The 17,981-nt window shown below is 48.5% G+C and overlaps 7 non-coding genes across 7 annotated transcripts; 4 read left to right on the forward strand and 3 right to left on the reverse strand.

Annotated features, from left to right (window-relative positions):
- Positions 1–92: 92 nt before the first annotated feature.
- LOC135019724 (U1 spliceosomal RNA) lies at positions 93–256 on the forward strand. Its single transcript, XR_010217244.1, has one exon. It is a non-coding gene; the product is annotated as a U1 spliceosomal RNA (small nuclear RNA).
- Positions 257–408: 152 nt separating this feature from the next.
- Positions 409–571, forward strand: LOC135019796 (U1 spliceosomal RNA). The gene has a single exon (XR_010217310.1). It is a non-coding gene; the product is annotated as a U1 spliceosomal RNA (small nuclear RNA).
- Positions 572–1,246: 675 nt separating this feature from the next.
- LOC135019750 (U1 spliceosomal RNA) lies at positions 1,247–1,410 on the forward strand. The gene has a single exon (XR_010217270.1). It is a non-coding gene; the product is annotated as a U1 spliceosomal RNA (small nuclear RNA).
- Positions 1,411–1,562: 152 nt separating this feature from the next.
- Positions 1,563–1,725, forward strand: LOC135019848 (U1 spliceosomal RNA). The gene has a single exon (XR_010217356.1). It is a non-coding gene; the product is annotated as a U1 spliceosomal RNA (small nuclear RNA).
- A 10,265-nt stretch (positions 1,726–11,990) lies between these two features.
- LOC135019700 (U1 spliceosomal RNA) lies at positions 11,991–12,154 on the reverse strand. Its single transcript, XR_010217221.1, has one exon. It is a non-coding gene; the product is annotated as a U1 spliceosomal RNA (small nuclear RNA).
- A 655-nt stretch (positions 12,155–12,809) lies between these two features.
- LOC135019821 (U1 spliceosomal RNA) lies at positions 12,810–12,972 on the reverse strand. The gene has a single exon (XR_010217332.1). It is a non-coding gene; the product is annotated as a U1 spliceosomal RNA (small nuclear RNA).
- Positions 12,973–13,124: 152 nt separating this feature from the next.
- Positions 13,125–13,288, reverse strand: LOC135019756 (U1 spliceosomal RNA). Its single transcript, XR_010217275.1, has one exon. It is a non-coding gene; the product is annotated as a U1 spliceosomal RNA (small nuclear RNA).
- Positions 13,289–17,981: the final 4,693 nt, after the last annotated feature.

The raw sequence follows: 17,981 nt of genomic DNA on the forward strand, positions 1-17,981 counted from the left end.
GATGAGAGTTCCCTTGTGCTGCCTCAGTTGAATCTCCTTTACTTGACAGAGATGTGCATGAGCAGCGGCCCTCCCCAGCCCTATCCCAAATCATACTTATTTTGCATAGGAGATACCATGGTCATGAAGATTGTTCTCCCAGGGTGAGGTTCATTCATTGCATTTTGGGTATGCTGACCCCTGTGATTTACCCAAATGTGGGAAACTCGACTGCATTATTTGTGGTAGTGGGGGACTGTGTTTGTGCTTTCCTCTGGTCAGCTCTGTTAAAACTCAGATTTCTTTGTCTCAGATTTTCCTCTAGCCTTGTTCTTCTTTCGAGAGTTCCCTTGTGCTGCCTCAGGTGGATCTCCTTCACTTGACAGGGGGGTGCCCGAGCAGCGACCCTCCCCAGCTCTAGCCCAACTCCTACTTACCTGCCAGGTGAGATACTATGATCAGGAAGGTGCTTCTCCCAGGGCAAGGCTCACCCATTGCACTCTGGGTGTGCTGCTCCTACGATTTCCCCAAATGTGGGACACTTGACTGCATAATTTGTGTTTCCTCTGGTCGGCTCTCGTATAATTCAGATCTCTTTGTCTCAGGTCTTTCTCCAGCCTAGTTTGCTGTCTGTTTCCACTTCTTTTATCTTGAGCCCCTCCCTTCTATACCCTTGTGCACTATCCTGACTTCTCCTCCCGTCTGCTTACTTTGTGCCTTCCAATGCACAATGCAAACTACAGGTAGTGCTGCAGGGCCCACACAATCTTTTACTTGCCTTAAAGAGCAGCTCTGGAGCTGTTACAGTGCCCAGCTGCTGCAAGAAATCAGCTTGAATGCTTCAGGGGATGGGGCATGGCCAACATGAGCCCCACACCAAAGGTGGGTGGGGGTGTTTAATGCGAACTAGGGGTAATCCAAGCACCGCAAAAGGCCGCCATGCCCTGCACGCCCCTTTTCTCTTTTCATATGCAGATGAGGGTTGAAGCCAACTTTGACCCACTGCTTGGATGACATCACCATATGCAAATCCATCTCCTGCAGGCCTTGCCCCAGGAATGCTTGCACTAGTTGTTGCCTTTGGTTTGTTGTTTGGGGGTGCTTCAGTATTAGGCAGCCTTCTGCCCTCCCATGTTCATCTGAAAATATGTGTTCTCCCTGCAGTTGTTGTCCCCAGATGAGAGTTCCCTTGTGCTGCCTCAGTTGAATCTCCTTTACTTGACAGAGATGTGCCTGAGCAGCGGCCCTCCCAGCCCTATCCCAAATCATACTTATTTTGCATAGGAGACACCATGGTCATGAAGATTGTTCACCCAGGGTGAGGTTCATTCATTGCATTCTGGGTATGCTGACCCCTGTGATTTCCCCAAATGTGGGAAACTCGCCTGCATTTTTTGTGGTAGTGGGGGACTGTGTTTGTGTTTTCCTCTGGTCAGCTCTGGTAAAAGTCAGATTTCTTTGTCTCATATATTCCTCTAGCCTTGTTCTTCTTTCGAGAGTTCCCTTGTGCTGCCTCAGTTGGATCTCCTTCACTTGACAGGGGGGTGCCCGAGCAGTGACCCTCCCCAGCTCTAGCCCAACTCCTACTTACCTGCCAGGTGAGATACTATGATCATGAAGGTGCTTCTCCCAGGGCAAGGCTCACCCATTGCACTCTGGGTGTGCTGCTCCTGTGATTTCCCCAAATGTGGGAAACTTGATTGCATAATTTGTGTTTCCCCTGGTCGGCTCTCGTATAATTCAGATCTCTTTGTCTCAGGTCTCTCTCCAGCCTAGTTTGCTGTCTGTTTCCACTTCTCTTTTCTGGAGCCACTCCCTTCTATGCCCTTGCGCACTATCCTGACTTCTCCCGTCTGCTTACTTTGTGCCTTCCAACGCACAATGCGAACTACAGGTAGTGCTGCAGGGCCCACACCCTTTTAGTTGCCTTACAGAGCAGCTCTGGAGCTGTTACAGTGCCCAGCTGCTGCAAGAAATCAGCTTGAATGCTTCAGGGGCTGGGGCATAGCCAACATGAGCCCCACACCAAAGGAGGGTGGGGGTGTTTAATGCGAACTAGGGGTCATCCAAGCACCGCAAAAGGCCGCCATGCCCTGCATGCCCCTTTTCTCTTTTCATATGCAGATGAGGGTTCCAGCCAACTTTGGCCCACTGCTTGGATGACATCACCGTATGCAAATCCGTCTGCTGCAGACCTTCCCCCAGGAATGCTTGTACTAGTTGTTGCATATGGTTTGATATTTGATGGTGCTTCAGTATTAGGCAGCCTTCCGCCCTCCCATGTTCATCTGAAAAGATGTGGTCTCCCTGCAGTTGTTGTCCCCAGACGAGAGTTCCCTTGTGCTTCCTCAGTTGAATCTCCTTAACTTGATGGGGGAGGGGCTGCCCGAGCAGCCACCCTCCCCAGCCCTATCCCAACTCATACTTATTTTGCATATGAGATCTCTTGATCATGAAGATTGTTCTCACAGGGTGAAGTTCATCCATTATATTTTAAAATAGGAAGGTACAAATTACATATTTGAATTGCATCTATGTGCTGGATTCAAATGTCCCCCCCCCCCCTTCCTTTCTCAATTGTGCCCATCAGCAGCTATTCTAAGGTTGCTGCCAATGGGTGTGACACATTAATTTCTTCTGTGGGGTACACAGGACTCCACAAGGATTCACATTGGGGTGTAGAGTAGGAACTTGATCTGAGGCACCAACCGACTCAAAGCTTTTGACTGTTCCCAAGATGCTCAGCGCATCCTCCTCTATAACCCCGCTTCCATGAACAGGGAGCTCAGTTTGTAGTTGGTGCCTTCAGTAGCAGGCCACTTAACAGGGGCCTGCCTCAGGAAGCCAATTCTTAGCTATTCATTCTGACAAGAAAAGAAGAACTTGTTTTATGAGAATCTACAAGGGCTGCAGCAGGCTAGGTCTAATAGACATCTTTACTGCAGCTTCATCACTCCCAGCGGCGCTGTATACTCCCGTGCCCTGGTTGCTGGGTCACTGCAGCGGAGGCTCCGGTTTCTTCCTAAGGTCAGTCACACACACACCGCCCTTCCGGATCACGAGGCCGCTGATGAAGGGGAGCGTGGCCGTAGGGGGTGGACCGTGTGCGCACTGGCGTGGACACTGATTACTGGGCAGCCGCTCCACGAGCCACCAGGTACAGTTAAGGAGCACAGGTCTGGGGGTTTTTCTCCTATATTAAACCAATTTTGTACTGCCCGCAGCGCATTGTGATAGGTAATAGGGCCTGATTCAGGTTGGATTGCAATCACAATAAGTGATCCAACTGCAAAAATTGCTAAGAGCATACGCATGTGCCTGCATTTTCTGCGGCACCCCGCAGAGAATGCGATCGCCTCTGCCTGTCAATCGGGGCAGGGGGGGAGAGGGGGGTCAGCAACACTCCATTTCCAAGTCAGGGATGGAGCGGTGCGGGGGCAAGGCTTCAAAATGGGGTCTGCAATGGAGGAGACACAGGGGGCGTGGTCACAGCAGCTGTATGACATCACATTCAGCCGCTGTGATCACAAAAATGGTGGCGGCTTCCTGCGCGCACATACAGTCTGCACCAGCAGGAGGCTACACCATTTTTTATGATCACGCTGAACTGCAGTGCGACTGCAATTACAGCATGGTCAAGAAGGGAGGCGTCATGCTGGGTGGCCATAAGAGATGAGCGGGTTCGGTTCCTCGGAATCCGAACCCGCCCAAACTTCACCCTTTTTTGCTCGGGTCCGAGCAGACTCGGATCCTCTCGCCTTGCTCGGTTAACCCGAGCGCGCCCGAACGTCATCATCCCGCTGTCGGATTCTCACGAGACTTGGATTCTATATAAGGAGCCGCGCGTCGCCGCCATTTTCACACGTGCATTGAGATTGATAGGGAGAGGACGTGGCTGGCGTCCTCTCCGTTTAGATTAGAAGATAGAGACGAGTGACATTTGATTTACTACTAATTTGGGGAGCAGTTGAACTTGTCAGGAGTACTCAGTAGTGCAGAGTTTTGCTGATAGTGACCACCAGTTTTATTATTTATAATCCGTTCTCTGCCTGAAAAAAAACGATACACATACCATATCTGTGCTCAGCCTCAGTGTGCTGCATGATATATCATCTATGTATATCTGACTGTGCTGAGTGCTCACTGCTCACACAGCTTAATTGTGGGGGAGACTGGGGAGCAGTTATAGCAGGAGTACAGTGCACACTTTTGCTGCCAGTGTGACCACCAGTATATTGTCTGCCTGAAAAAGTTAAACACTCCTGTGGTGTTTTTTTTTTATTCTATAAATGCATTCTGCTGACAGTGTCCAGCAGGTCCGTCATACATATATTATATAAATATTTACCTGCAGTAGTGTTATATTTTTTTTTTCATCTTTATCATCTCTATATTAGCAGACGCAGTACGGTAGTCCACGGCTGTGGCTATCTCTGTGTCGTCAGTGCTCGTCCATAATTGTATACCTACCTACCTGTGGTGGTTTTTTTTTTTCTATCTTCTTCATACTAGTAGTTTAGGAGTCTACTGACAGTGTCCACCAGGTCCATCATTATATTATATACCTACAGTAGTAATATATTTATTATATTATCTATACTAGCAGACGCAGTACGGTAGTCCACGGCTGTGGCTATCTCTGTGTCGTCAGTGCTCGTCCATAATTGTATACCTACCTACCTGTGGTGGGTTTTTTTTTAAATCTTCTTCATACTAGTAGTTTAGCAGTCTGCTGACAGTGTCCACCAGGTCCGTCATTATATTATATACCTACAGTAGTAATATATTTATTATATTATCTATACTAGCAGATGCAGTACGGTAGTCCACGGCTGTACCTACCTCTGTGTCGTCAGTGCTCGTCCATAATTGTATACCTACCTGTGGTGGGGTTTTTTTTTCTATCTTCTTCATACTAGTAGTTTAGGAGTCTGCTGACAGTGTCCACCAGGTCCGTCATTATATTATATACCTACAGTAGTAATATATTTAGTATATTATCTATACTAGCAGACGCAGTACGGTAGTCCACGGCTGTACCTACCTCTGTGTCGTCACTCGTCCATAATTGTATACCTAACTGTGGTGTTTTTTTTTTTCTATCTTCTTCATACTAGTAGTTTAGCAGTCTGCTGACAGTGTCCACCAGGTCCGTCATTATATTATATATACCTACAGTAGTTATATATTTTTTTTTTTATATCATTAATTATCATCTCTATACTAGCAGACGCAGTACGGTAGGCCACGGCTGTGGCTATCTCTGTGTCGTCAGTGCTCGTCCATAATTGTATACCTACCTACCTGTGGTGGAAGTTTTTTTCTATCTTCTTCATACTAGTAGTTTAGCAGTCTGCTGACAGTGTCCACCAGGTCCGTCATTATATTATATATACCTACAGTAGTTATATATATATTTTTTTTTATATCATTAATTATCATCTCTATACTAGCAGACGCAGTACGGTAGTCCACGGCTGTAGCTACCTCTGTGTCGTCAGTCACTCGTCATCCATAAGTATACTAGTATCCATCCATCTCCATTGTTTACCTGAGGTGCCTTTTAGTTGTGCCTATTAAAATATGGAGAACAAAAATGTTGAGGTTCCAAAAATAGGGAAAGATCAAGATCCACTTCCACCTCGTGCTGAAGCTGCTGCCACTAGTCATGGCCGAGACGATGAAATTCCATCAACGTCGTCTGCCAAGGCCGATGCCCAATGTCATAGTACAGAGCATGTAAAATCCAAAACACAAAAGATCAGTAAAAAAATGACTCAAAAATCTAAATAAAAATCGTCGGAGGAGAAGCGTAAACTTGCCAATATGCCATTTACCACACGGAGTGGCAAGGAACGGCTGAGGCCCTGGCCTATCTTCATGGCTAGTGGTTCAGCTTCACATGAGGATGGAAGCACTCAGCCTCTCGCTAGAAAAATGAAAAGACTTAAGCTGGCAAAAGCACAGCAAAGAACTGTGCGTTCTTCAAAATCACAAATCCACAAGGAGAGTCCAATTGTGTCGGTTGCGATGCCTGACCTTCCCAACACTGGACGTGAAGAGCATGCACCTTCCACCATTTGCACGCCCCCTGCAAGTGCTGGAAGGAGCACCCGCAGTCCAGTTCCTGATAGTTAGATTGAAGATGTCAGTGTTGAAGTACACCAGGATGAGGAGAATATGGGTGTTGCTGGCGCTGGGGAGGAAATTGACAAGGAGGATTCTGATGGTGAGGTGGTTTGTTTAAGTCAGGCACCCGGCGAGACACCTGTTGTCCGTGGGAGGAATATGGCCATTGACATGCCTGGTGAAAATACCAAAAAAATCAGCTCTTCGGTGTGGAAGTATTTCAACAGAAATGCGGACAACAGGTGTCAAGCCGTGTGTTGCCTTTGTCAAGCTGTAATAAGTAGGGGTAAGGACGTTAACCACCTCGGAACATCCTCCCTTATACGTCACCTGCAGCGCATTCATCATAAGTCAGTGACAAGTTCAAAAACTTTGGGCGACAGCGGAAGCAGTCCACTGACCAGTAAATCCCTTCCTCTTGTAACCAAGCTCACGCAAACCACCCCACCAACTCCCTCAGTGTCAATTTCCTCCTTCCCCAGGAATGCCAATAGTCCTGCAGGCCATGTCACTGGCAATTCTGACGAGTTCTCTCCTGCCTGGGATTCCTCCGATGCATCCTTGAGTGTAACGCCTACTGCTGCTGGCGCTGCTGTTGTTGCTGCTGGGAGTCGATGGTCATCCCAGAGGGGAAGTAGTAAGACCACTTTTACTACTTCCACCAAGCAATTGACTGTCCAACAGTCCTTTGCGAGGAAGATGAAATATCACAGCAGTCATCCTGCTGCAAAGCGGATAACTGAGGCCTTGGCATCCTGGGCAGTGAGAAACGTGGTTCCGGTATCCATCATTACTTCAGAGCCAACTATAGACTTGATTGAGGTACTGTGTCCCCGGTACCAAATACTATCTAGGTTCCATTTCTCTAGGCAGGCGATACCGAAAATGTACACAGACCTCAGAAAAAGACTCACCAGTGTCCTAAAAAATGCAGTTGTACCCAATGTCCACTTAACCACGGACATGTGGACAAGTGGAGCAGGGCAGACTCAGGACTATATGACTGTGACAGCCCACTGGGTAGATGTATTGACTCCCGCCGCAAGAACAGCAGCGGCGGCACCAGTAGCAGCATCTCGCAAACGCCAACTCTTTCCTAGGCAGGCTACGCTTTGTATCACCGCTTTCCAGAATACGCACACAGATGAAAACCTCTTACGGCAACTGAGGAAGATCATCACAGAATGGCTTACCCCAATTGGACTCTCCTGTGGATTTGTGGCATCGGACAACGCCAGCAATATTGTGCGTGCATTATGGCCCTCATTCCGAGTTGTTCGCTCGTTCTTTTTCATCGCATCGCAGTGAAAATCCGCTTAGTACGCATGCGCAAAGTTCGCACTGCGACTGCGCCAAGTAACTTTACTATGAAGAAAGTATTTTTACTCACGGCTTTTTCTTCGCTCCGGCGATCGTAATGTGATTGACAGGAAATGGGTGTTACTGGGCGGAAACACGGCGTTTCAGGGGCGTGTGGCTGAAAACGCTACCGTTTCCGGAAAAAACGCAGGAGTGGCCGGGGAAACGGTGGGAGTGCCTGGGCGAACGCTGGGTGTGTTTGTGACGTCAACCAGGAACGACAAGCACTGAAATGATCGCACAGGCAGAGTAAGTCTGGAGCTACTCAGAAACTGCTAAGTAGTTAGTAATCGCAATATTGCGAATACATCGGTCGCAATTTTAAGAAGCTAAGATTCACTCCCAGTAGGCGGCGGCTTAGCGTGTGTAACTCTGCTAAATTCGCCTTGCGACCGATCAACTCGGAATGAGGGCCTATATCTGGGCAAATTCCAGCACGTCCCATGTTTTGCACATACCTTGAATTTGGTGGTGCAGAATTATTTAAAAAACGACAGGGGCGTGCAAGAGATGCTGTCGGTGGCCACAAGAATTGCGGGACACTTTCGGCGTACAGGCACCACGTACAGAAGACTGGAGCAACACCAAAAACGCCTGAACCTGCCCTGCCATCATCTGAAGCAAGAAGTGGAAACGAGGTGGAATTCAACCCTCTATATGCTTCAGAGGATGGAGGAGCAGCAAAAGGCCATTCAAGCCTATACATCTGACCACGATATAGGAGGTGGAATGCACCTGTCTCAAGCGCAGTGGAGAATGATTTCAACGTTGTGCAAGGTTCTGCAACCTTTTGAACTTGCCACACGTGAAGTCAGTTCAGACACTGCCAGCCTGAGTCAGGTCATTCCCGTCATCAGGCTTTTGCAGAAGAAGCTGGAGACATTGAAGGAGGAGCTAAGACAGAGCGATTCCGCTAGGCATGTGGGACTTGTGGATGGAGCCCTTCATTCGCTTAACCAGGATTCACGGGTGGTCAATCTGTTGAAATCAGAGCACTACATTTTGGCCACCGTGCTCGATCCTAGATTTAAAACCTACGTTGTATCTCTCTTTCCGGCAGACACAAGTCTGCAGGGGTTCAAAGACCTGCTGGTGAGAAAATTATCAAGTCAAGCGGAACTTGATCGGTCAACAGCTCCTCCTTCACAGTCTCCCGCAATTGGGGGTGCGAGGAAAAGGCTCAGAATTCCGAGCCCACCCGCTGGCGGTGATGCAGGGCAGTCTGGAGCGACTGCTGATGCTGACATCTGGTCCGGACTGAAGGACCTGCCAACGATTACGGACATGTCGTCTACTGTCACTGCATATGATTCTCTCACCATTGAAAGAATGGTGGAGGATTATATGAGTGACCGCATCCAAGTAGGCACGTCAGACAGTCCGTACGTATACTGGCAGGAAAAAGAGGCAATTTGGAGGCCCTTGCACAAACTGGCTTTATTCTACCTAAGTTGCCCTCCCACAAGTGTGTACTCCGAAAGAGTGTTTAGTGCCGCCGCTCACCTTGTCAGCAATCGGCGTACGAGGTTACTTCCAGAAAATGTGGAAAAGATGATGTTCATTAAAATGAATTATAATCAATTGCTCCGTGGAGACATTGACCAGCAGCAATTGCCTCCACAAAGTATACAGGGAGCTGAGATGGTGGATTCCAGTGGGGACGAATTGATAATCTGTGAGGAGGGGGATGTACACGGTGATGAATCGGAGGATGATGATGAGGTGGACATCTTGCCTCTATAGAGCCAGTTTGTGCAAGGAGAGATTTATTGCTTCTTTTTTGGTGGGGGTCCAAACCAACCCGTCATTTCAGTCACAGTCGTGTGGCAGACCCTGTCACTGAAATGATGGGTTGGTTAAAGTGTGCATGTCCTGTTTATACAACATAAGGGTGGGTGGGAGGGCCCAAGGCAATTCCACCTTGCACCTCTTTTTTCTTTTATTTTTCTTTGCGTCATGTGCTGTTTGGGGAGTGTTTTTTGGAAGGGCCATCCTGCGTGACACTGCAGTGCCACTCCTAGATGGGCCAGGTGTTTGTGTCGGCCACTTGGGTCGCTGAGCTTAGTCACAAAGCTACCTCATTGCGCCTCTTTTTTTCTTTGCGTCATGTGCTGTTTGGGGAGTGTTTTTTGGAAGGGCCATCCTGCGTGACACTGCAGTGACACTCCTAGATGGGCCAGGTGTTTGTGTCGTCCACTTGGGTCGCTGAGCTTAGTCACACAGCTACCTCATTGCGCCACTTTTTTTCTTTGCGTCATGTGCTGTTTGGGGAGTGTTTTTTGGAAGGGCCATCCTGCGTGACACTGCAGTGCCACTCCTAGATGGGCCAGGTGTTTGTGTCGGCCACTTGGGTCGCTGAGCTTAGTCACACAGCTACCTCATTGCGCCTCTTTTTTTCTTTGCGTCATGTGCTGTTAGGGGAGTGTATCTGGAAGGGCCATCCTGCGTGACACTGCAGTGCCACTCCTAGATGGGCCAGGTGTTTGTGTCGGCCACTTGGGTCGCTGAGCTTAGTCACACAGCTACCTCATTGCGCCTCTTTTTTTCTTTGCGTCATGTGCTGTTTGGGGAGTGTTTTTTGGAAGGGCCATCCTGCGTGACACTGCAGTGCCACTCCTAGATGGGCCAGGTGTTTGTGTCGGCCACTTGGGTCGCTGAGCTTAGTCACACAGCTACCTCATTGCGCCTCTTTTTTTCTTTGCGTCATGTGCTGTTTGGGGAGTGTTTTTTGGAAGGGCCATCATGCGTGACACTGCAGTGCCACTCCTAGATGGGCCAGGTGTTTGTGTCGGCCACTTGGGTCACTGAGCTTAGTCATCCAGCGACCTCGTTGCAAATTTTAGGACTAAAAATAATATTGTGAGGTGTGAGGTGTTAAGAATAGACTGAAAATTAGTGGAAATTATGGTTATTGAGGTTAATAATACTTTGGGATCAAAATGACTCCCAAATTCTATGATTTAAGCTGTTTTTTAGGGTTTTTTGAAAAAAACACCCGAATCCAAAACACACCCGAATCCGACAAAAAAAATTCGGTGAGGTTTAGCCAAAACGCGTTCGAACCCAAAACACGGCCGCGGAACCGAACCCAAAACCAAAACACAAAACCCGAAAAATTTCCGGTGCACATCTCTAGTGGCCATGCCATGTCACTGTGCAGGAGCCAGCACCGCTCACACACTAGTCCCCGGTGCAGCCCCCAACCCCCGGGACACCCGGAGCAACAAAATGTAGATTCAGGCCACCAGGCCACGCCCCTACCTATGAAACCATGCCTCCTTTTTACCATTGCGCTGCTTATCTGCGCGCACTGCATTACAATCTCCCTCGCCACCTCTCTGGGTGTCACCAGTGATAGTGACACCTCTGCCATGCTTGTAGCAGCTGGTCCTAAGATCTACACCTCAAGCCCTGAGTGTTTGCCCTTGTGACTTGTTGATCATCATAGCAAAGCAGATGCTTACAGAAAACTGCAGTGGCTTAGATTGAAAATAAAAAAAATTGATGGGTATAAGGTAGAGAGGAGCGGGTTCGGTTCTCCGAGAACCGAATTCCCCACGAACCCCACGAACTCCTCCTCCGAGGCAGGCTCGGTTGTTCCCGCCTGACTCGGAAAACCTGAACAAGGGAAAATGTCATCATCCCGCTGTCGGATTCTCGCGAGATTCGGATTCCATATAAAGAGCTGCGCGTTGCCGCCATTTTTACTCGTGCATTGAAGAGAGAGCGGAGAGGACGTGGTTATGTTCTCTCAGTGGAAATCTCAATATCAGTGCTCAGTATCAGTGGATACTTATTGCTGCTCAGTAATACTAGTAGTGTGTCTCTCCTGCTCAGTGTCAGTTCTCAGTAGTATCCTCATCAGTGCTCAGTATCACTGCTCATTGTCTTGTGCTGCATTGTTGTGCTCAGCATACTACAGTACATTACTAATAGTCCAGTGCTGCATCTTGCTGCTCAGTGTCAGTTCTAGTATCCTCATCAGTGCTCACTATCACTGCTCATTGCATTGTGGTGTTCTGTATACTACAGTAACATAGTAATATAGTAACATATAGTAACATAGTTTTTGAGGTTGAATAGAGGCAAATTGCCCATCGTGTTCAACCTGTTTTAAGTTGTGATGATTCTACATACTTGCTGAATAATGTTTTATGACTAGTTAGCTACTACAACTCATGTTACCCCCGGATTAACCATGTTGATATTTTAAGTATTATAACCTTGGATAGCTTTTTCATTCAGAAATGTATCCATTCCTTTTTTAAATCCAATTACAGAGTCCGCCATTACCACCTTCCCTGGCAGGGAATTCCACATCCTGATTGCCCTAACAGTGAAGATCATAGTATCTCACCTGGCAGGTAAGTAGGAGTTGGGCCAGAGCTGTGGAGGATTGCTGCTCGGGCACCCCCTGTCAAATGAAGGAGATCCAACTGAGGCAGCACAAGGGAACTCTCGAAAGAAAAACAAGGCTAGAGGAAGATCTGAGACAAAGAAATCTGACTTTTACCAGAGCTGACCAGAGGAAAGCACAAACACAGTCCCCCACTACCACAAATAATGCAGTCGAGTTTCCCACATTTGGGGAAATCACAGGGGTCAGCATACCCAGAATGCAATGAATGAACCTCACCCTGGGAGAACAATCTTCATGACCATGGTATCGCCTATGCAAAATAAGTATGATTTGGGATAGGGCTGGGGAGGGCCGCTGCTCAGGCACATCTCTGTCAAGTAAAGGAGATTCAACTGAGGCAGCACAAGGGAACTCTCATCTGGGGACAACAACTGCAGGGAGAACACATATTTTCAGATGAACATGGGAGGGCAGAAGGCTGCCTAATACTGAAGCACCCCCAAACAACAAACCAAATGCAACAACTAGTACAAGCATTCCTGGGGGAAGTTCTGCAGAAGACGGATTTGCATACGGTGATGTCATCCAAGCAGTGGGCCAAAGTTGGCTGGATCCCTCATCTGCATATGAAAAGAGAAAAGGGGTATGCAGGGCATGGCGGCCTTTTGCGGCGCTTGGATGACCCTTAGTTCGCATTAAACACCCCCACCCTCCTTCGGTGTGGGGCTCATGTTGACAATGCCCCAGCCCCTGAAGCATTCAAGCTGATTTCTTACAGCAGCTTGGCACTGTAACAGCTCCAGAGCTGCTCTGTAAGGCAAGTAAAAGGGTGTGTAGTTTGCATTGTGCATTGGAAGGCACAAAGTAAGCAGACAGGAGGAGAAGTCAGGATAGTGCACAAGGGTATAAAAGGGAGGGGCTCAAGAAAAAAGAAGTGGAAACAGACAGCAAACTAGGCTGGAGAGAGACCTGAGACAAAGAGATCTGAATTATACGAGAGCCGACCAGGGGAAACACAAATTATGCAGTCAAGTTTCCCACATTTGGGGAAATCGCAGGGGCAGCACACCCAGAGTGCAATGGGTGAGCCTTGCCCTGGAAGAAGCACCTTCATGATCATAGTATCTCACCTGGCAGGTAAGTAGGAGTTGGGCTTGAGCTGGGGAGGGTCGCTGCTCGGGCACCCCCCTGTCAAGTGAAGGAGATCCAACTGAGGCAGCACAAGGGAACTCTCGAAAGAAGAACAAGGCTAGAGGAAGATCTGAAACAAAGAAATCTGACTTTTACCAGAGCTGACCAGAGGAAAACACAAACACAGTCCCCCACTACCACAAATAATGCAGTCGAGTTACCCACATTTGGGGAAATCACAGGGGTCAGCATACCCAGAATGCAATGAATGAACCTCACCCTGGGAGAATAATCTTCATGACCATGGTATCTCATATGCAAAATAAGTATGATTTGGGATAGGGCTGGGGAGGGCCGCTGCTCAGGCACATCTCTGTCAAGTAAAGGAGATTCAACTGAGGCAGCACAAGGGAACTCTCATCTGGGGACAACAACTGCAGGGAGAACACATATTTTCAGATGAACATGGGAGGGCAGAAGGCTGCCTAATACTGAAGCACCCCCAAACAACAAACCAAATGCAACAACTAGTGCAAGCATTCCTGTTTGTTTCTGAAGCCAACTTTGACCCACTGCTTGGATGACATCACCATATGCAAATCCATCTGCTGCAGGCCTTCCCCCAGGAATGCTTGCACTCTTTATATGAAATCCGAATCTCGCGAGAATCCGACAGCGGGATGATGACATTTTCCCTTGTTCAGGTTTTCCGAGTCAGGCGGGAACAACCGAGCCTGCCTCGGAGGAGGAGTTCGTGGGGTTCGTGGGGAATTCGGTTCTCGGAGAACCGAACCCGCTCCTCTCTACCTTATACCCATCAATTTTTTTTATTTTCAATCTAAGCCCCTGCAGTTTTCTGTAAGCATCTGCTTTGCTATGATGATCAACAAGTCACAAGGGCAAACACTCAGGGCTTGAGGTGTAGATCTTAGGACCAGCTGCTACAAGCATGGCAGAGGTGTCACTATCACTGGTGACACCCAGAGAGGTGGCGAGGGAGATTGTAATGCAGTGCGCGCAGATAAGCAGCGCAATGGTAAAAAGGAGGCATGGTTTCATAGGTAGGGGCGTGGCCTGGTGGCCTGAATCTACATTTTGTTGCTCCGGGTGTCCCGGGGGTTGGGGGCTGCACCGGGGACTAGTGTGTGAGCGGTGCTGGCTCCTGCACAGTGACATGGCATGGCCACTAGAGATGTGCACCGGAAATTTTTCGGGTTTTGTGTTTTGGTTTTGGGTTCGGTTCCGCGGCCGTGTTTTGGGTTCGAACGCGTTTTGGCTAAACCTCACCGAATTTTTTTTGTCGGATTCGGGTGTGTTTTGGATTCGGGTGTTTTTTTCAAAAAACCCTAAAAAACAGCTTAAATCATAGAATTTGGGAGTCATTTTGATCCCAAAGTATTATTAACCTCAATAACCATAATTTCCACTAATTTTCAGTCTATTCTTAACACCTCACACCTCACAATATTATTTTTAGTCCTAAAATTTGCACCGAGGTCGCTGGATGACTAAGCTCAGTGACCCAAGTGGCCGACACAAACACCTGGCCCATCTAGGAGTGGCACTGCAGTGTCACGCATGATGGCCCTTCCAAAAAACACTCCCCAAACAGCACATGACGCAAAGAAAAAAAGAGGCGCAATGAGGTAGCTGTGTGACTAAGCTCAGCGACCCAAGTGGCCGACACAAACACCTGGCCCATCTAGGAGTGGCACTGCAGTGTCACGCAGGATGGCCCTTCCAAAAAACACTCCCCAAACAGCACATGACGCAAAGAAAAAAAGAGGCGCAATGAGGTAGCTGTGTGACTAAGCTCAGCGACCCAAGTGGCCGACACAAACACCTGGCCCATCTAGGAGTGGCACTGCAGTGTCACGCAGGATGGCCCTTCCAAAAACACTCCCCAAACAGCACATGACGCAAAGAAAAAAAGAGGCGCAATGAGGTAGCTGTGTGACTAAGCTCAGCGACCCAAGTGGCCGACACAAACACCTGGCCCATCTAGGAGTGGCACTGCAGTGTCACGCAGGATGGCCCTTCCAAAAAACACTCCCCAAACAGCACATGACGCAAAGAAAAAAAGTGGCGCAATGAGGTAGCTGTGTGACTAAGCTCAGCGACCCAAGTGGACGACACAAACACCTGGCCCATCTAGGAGTGTCACTGCAGTGTCACGCAGGATGGCCCTTCCAAAAAACACTCCCCAAACAGCACATGACGCAAAGAAAAAAAGAGGCGCAATGAGGTAGCTGTGTGACTAAGCTCAGCGACCCAAGTGGCCGACACAAACACCTGGCCCATCTAGGAGTGGCACTGCAGTGTCACGCAGGATGGCCCTTCCAAAAAACACTCCCCAAACAGCACATGACGCAAAGAAAAATAAAAGAAAAAAAGAGGTGCAAGGTGGAATTGCCTTGGGCCCTCCCACCCACCCTTATGTTGTATAAACAGGACATGCACACTTTAACCAACCCATCATTTCAGTGACAGGGTCTGCCACACGACTGTGACTGAAATGACGGGTTGGTTTGGACCCCCACCAAAAAAGAAGCAATAAATCTCTCCTTGCACAAACTGGCTCTATAGAGGCAAGATGTCAACCTCATCATCATCCTCCGATTCATCACCGTGTACATCCCCCTCCTCACAGATTATCAATTCGTCCCCACTGGAATCCACCATCTCAGCTCCCTGTATACTTTGTGGAGGCAATTGCTGCTGGTCAATGTCTCCACGGAGCAATTGATTATAATTCATTTTAATGAACATCATCTTCTCCACATTTTCTGGAAGTAACCTCGTACGCCGATTGCTGACAAGGTGAGCGGCGGCACTAAACACTCTTTCGGAGTACACACTTGTGGGAGGGCAACTTAGGTAGAATAAAGCCAGTTTGTGCAAGGGCCTCCAAATTGCCTCTTTTTCCTGCCAGTATACGTACGGACTGTCTGACGTGCCTACTTGGATGCGGTCACTCATATAATCCTCCACCATTCTTTCAATGGTGAGAGAATCATATGCAGTGACAGTAGACGACATGTCCGTAATCGTTGGCAGGTCCTTCAGTCCGGACCAGATGTCAGCATCAGCAGTCGCTCCAGACTGCCCTGCATCACCGCCAGCGGGTGGGCTCGGAATTCTGAGCCTTTTCCTCGCACCCCCAATTGCGGGAGACTGTGAAGGAGGAGCTGTTGACCGATCAAGTTCCGCTTGACTTGATAATTTTCTCACCAGCAGGTCTTTGAACCCCTGCAGACTTGTGTCTGCCGGAAAGAGAGATACAACGTAGGTTTTAAATCTAGGATCGAGCACGGTGGCCAAAATGTAGTGCTCTGATTTCAACAGATTGACCACCCGTGAATCCTGGTTAAGCGAATGAAGGGCTCCATCCACAAGTCCCACATGCCTAGCGGAATCGCTCTGTCTTAGCTCCTCCTTCAATGTCTCCAGCTTCTTCTGCAAAAGCCTGATGACGGGAATGACCTGACTCAGGCTGGCAGTGTCTGAACTGACTTCACGTGTGGCAAGTTCAAAAGGTTGCAGAACCTTGCACAACGTTGAAATCATTCTCCACTGCGCTTGAGACAGGTGCATTCCACCTCCTATATCGTGGTCAGATGTATAGGCTTGAATGGCCTTTTGCTGCTCCTCCATCCTCTGAAGCATATAGAGGGTTGAATTCCACCTCGTTTCCACTTCTTGCTTCAGATGATGGCAGGGCAGGTTCAGGCGTTTTTGGTGTTGCTCCAGTCTTCTGTACGTGGTGCCTGTACGCCGAAAGTGTCCCGCAATTCTTGTGGCCACCGACAGCATCTCTTGCACGCCCCTGTCGTTTTTTAAATAATTCTGCACCACCAAATTCAAGGTATGTGCAAAACATGGGACGTGCTGGAATTTGCCCAGATATAATGCACGCACAATATTGCTGGCGTTGTCCGATGCCACAAATCCACAGGAGAGTCCAATTGGGGTAAGCCATTCTGTGATGATCTTCCTCAGTTGCCGTAAGAGGTTTTCATCTGTGTGCGTATTCTGGAAAGCGGTGATACAAAGCGTAGCCTGCCTAGGAAAGAGTTGGCGTTTGCGAGATGCTGCTACTGGTGCCGCCGCTGCTGTTCTTGCGGCGGGAGTCAATACATCTACCCAGTGGGCTGTCACAGTCATATAGTCCTGAGTCTGCCCTGCTCCACTTGTCCACATGTCCGTGGTTAAGTGGACATTGGGTACAACTGCATTTTTTAGGACACTGGTGAGTCTTTTTCTGAGGTCTGTGTACATTTTCGGTATCGCCTGCCTAGAGAAATGGAACCTAGATAGTATTTGGTACCGGGGACACAGTACCTCAATCAAGTCTATAGTTGGCTCTGAAGTAATGATGGATACCGGAACCACGTTTCTCACTGCCCAGGATGCCAAGGCCTCAGTTATCCGCTTTGCAGCAGGATGACTGCTGTAATATTTCATCTTCCTCGCAAAGGACTGTTGGACAGTCAATTGCTTGGTGGAAGTAGTAAAAGTGGTCTTACGACTTCCCCTCTGGGATGACCATCGACTCCCAGCAGCAACAACAGCAGCGCCAGCAGCAGTAGGCGTTACACTCAAGGATGCATCGGAGGAATCCCAGGCAGGAGAGAACTCGTCAGAATTGCCAGTGACATGGCCTGCAGGACTATTGGCATTCCTGGGGAAGGAGGAAATTGACACTGAGGGAGTTGGTGGGGTGGTTTGCGTGAGCTTGGTTACAAGAGGAAGGGATTTACTGGTCAGTGGACTGCTTCCGCTGTCGCCCAAAGTTTTTGAACTTGTCACTGACTTATGATGAATGCGCTGCAGGTGACGTATAAGGGAGGATGTTCCGAGGTGGTTAACGTCCTTACCCCTACTTATTACAGCTTGACAAAGGCAACACACGGCTTGACACCTGTTGTCCGCATTTCTGTTGAAATACTTCCACACCGAAGAGCTGATTTTTTTGGTATTTTCACCAGGCATGTCAATGGCCATATTCCTCCCACGGACAACA

This window comes from Pseudophryne corroboree, unplaced genomic scaffold (genome assembly GCF_028390025.1).
Source record: "Pseudophryne corroboree isolate aPseCor3 unplaced genomic scaffold, aPseCor3.hap2 scaffold_337, whole genome shotgun sequence".
Classification (NCBI taxonomy): Eukaryota; Metazoa; Chordata; class Amphibia; order Anura; family Myobatrachidae; genus Pseudophryne; species Pseudophryne corroboree.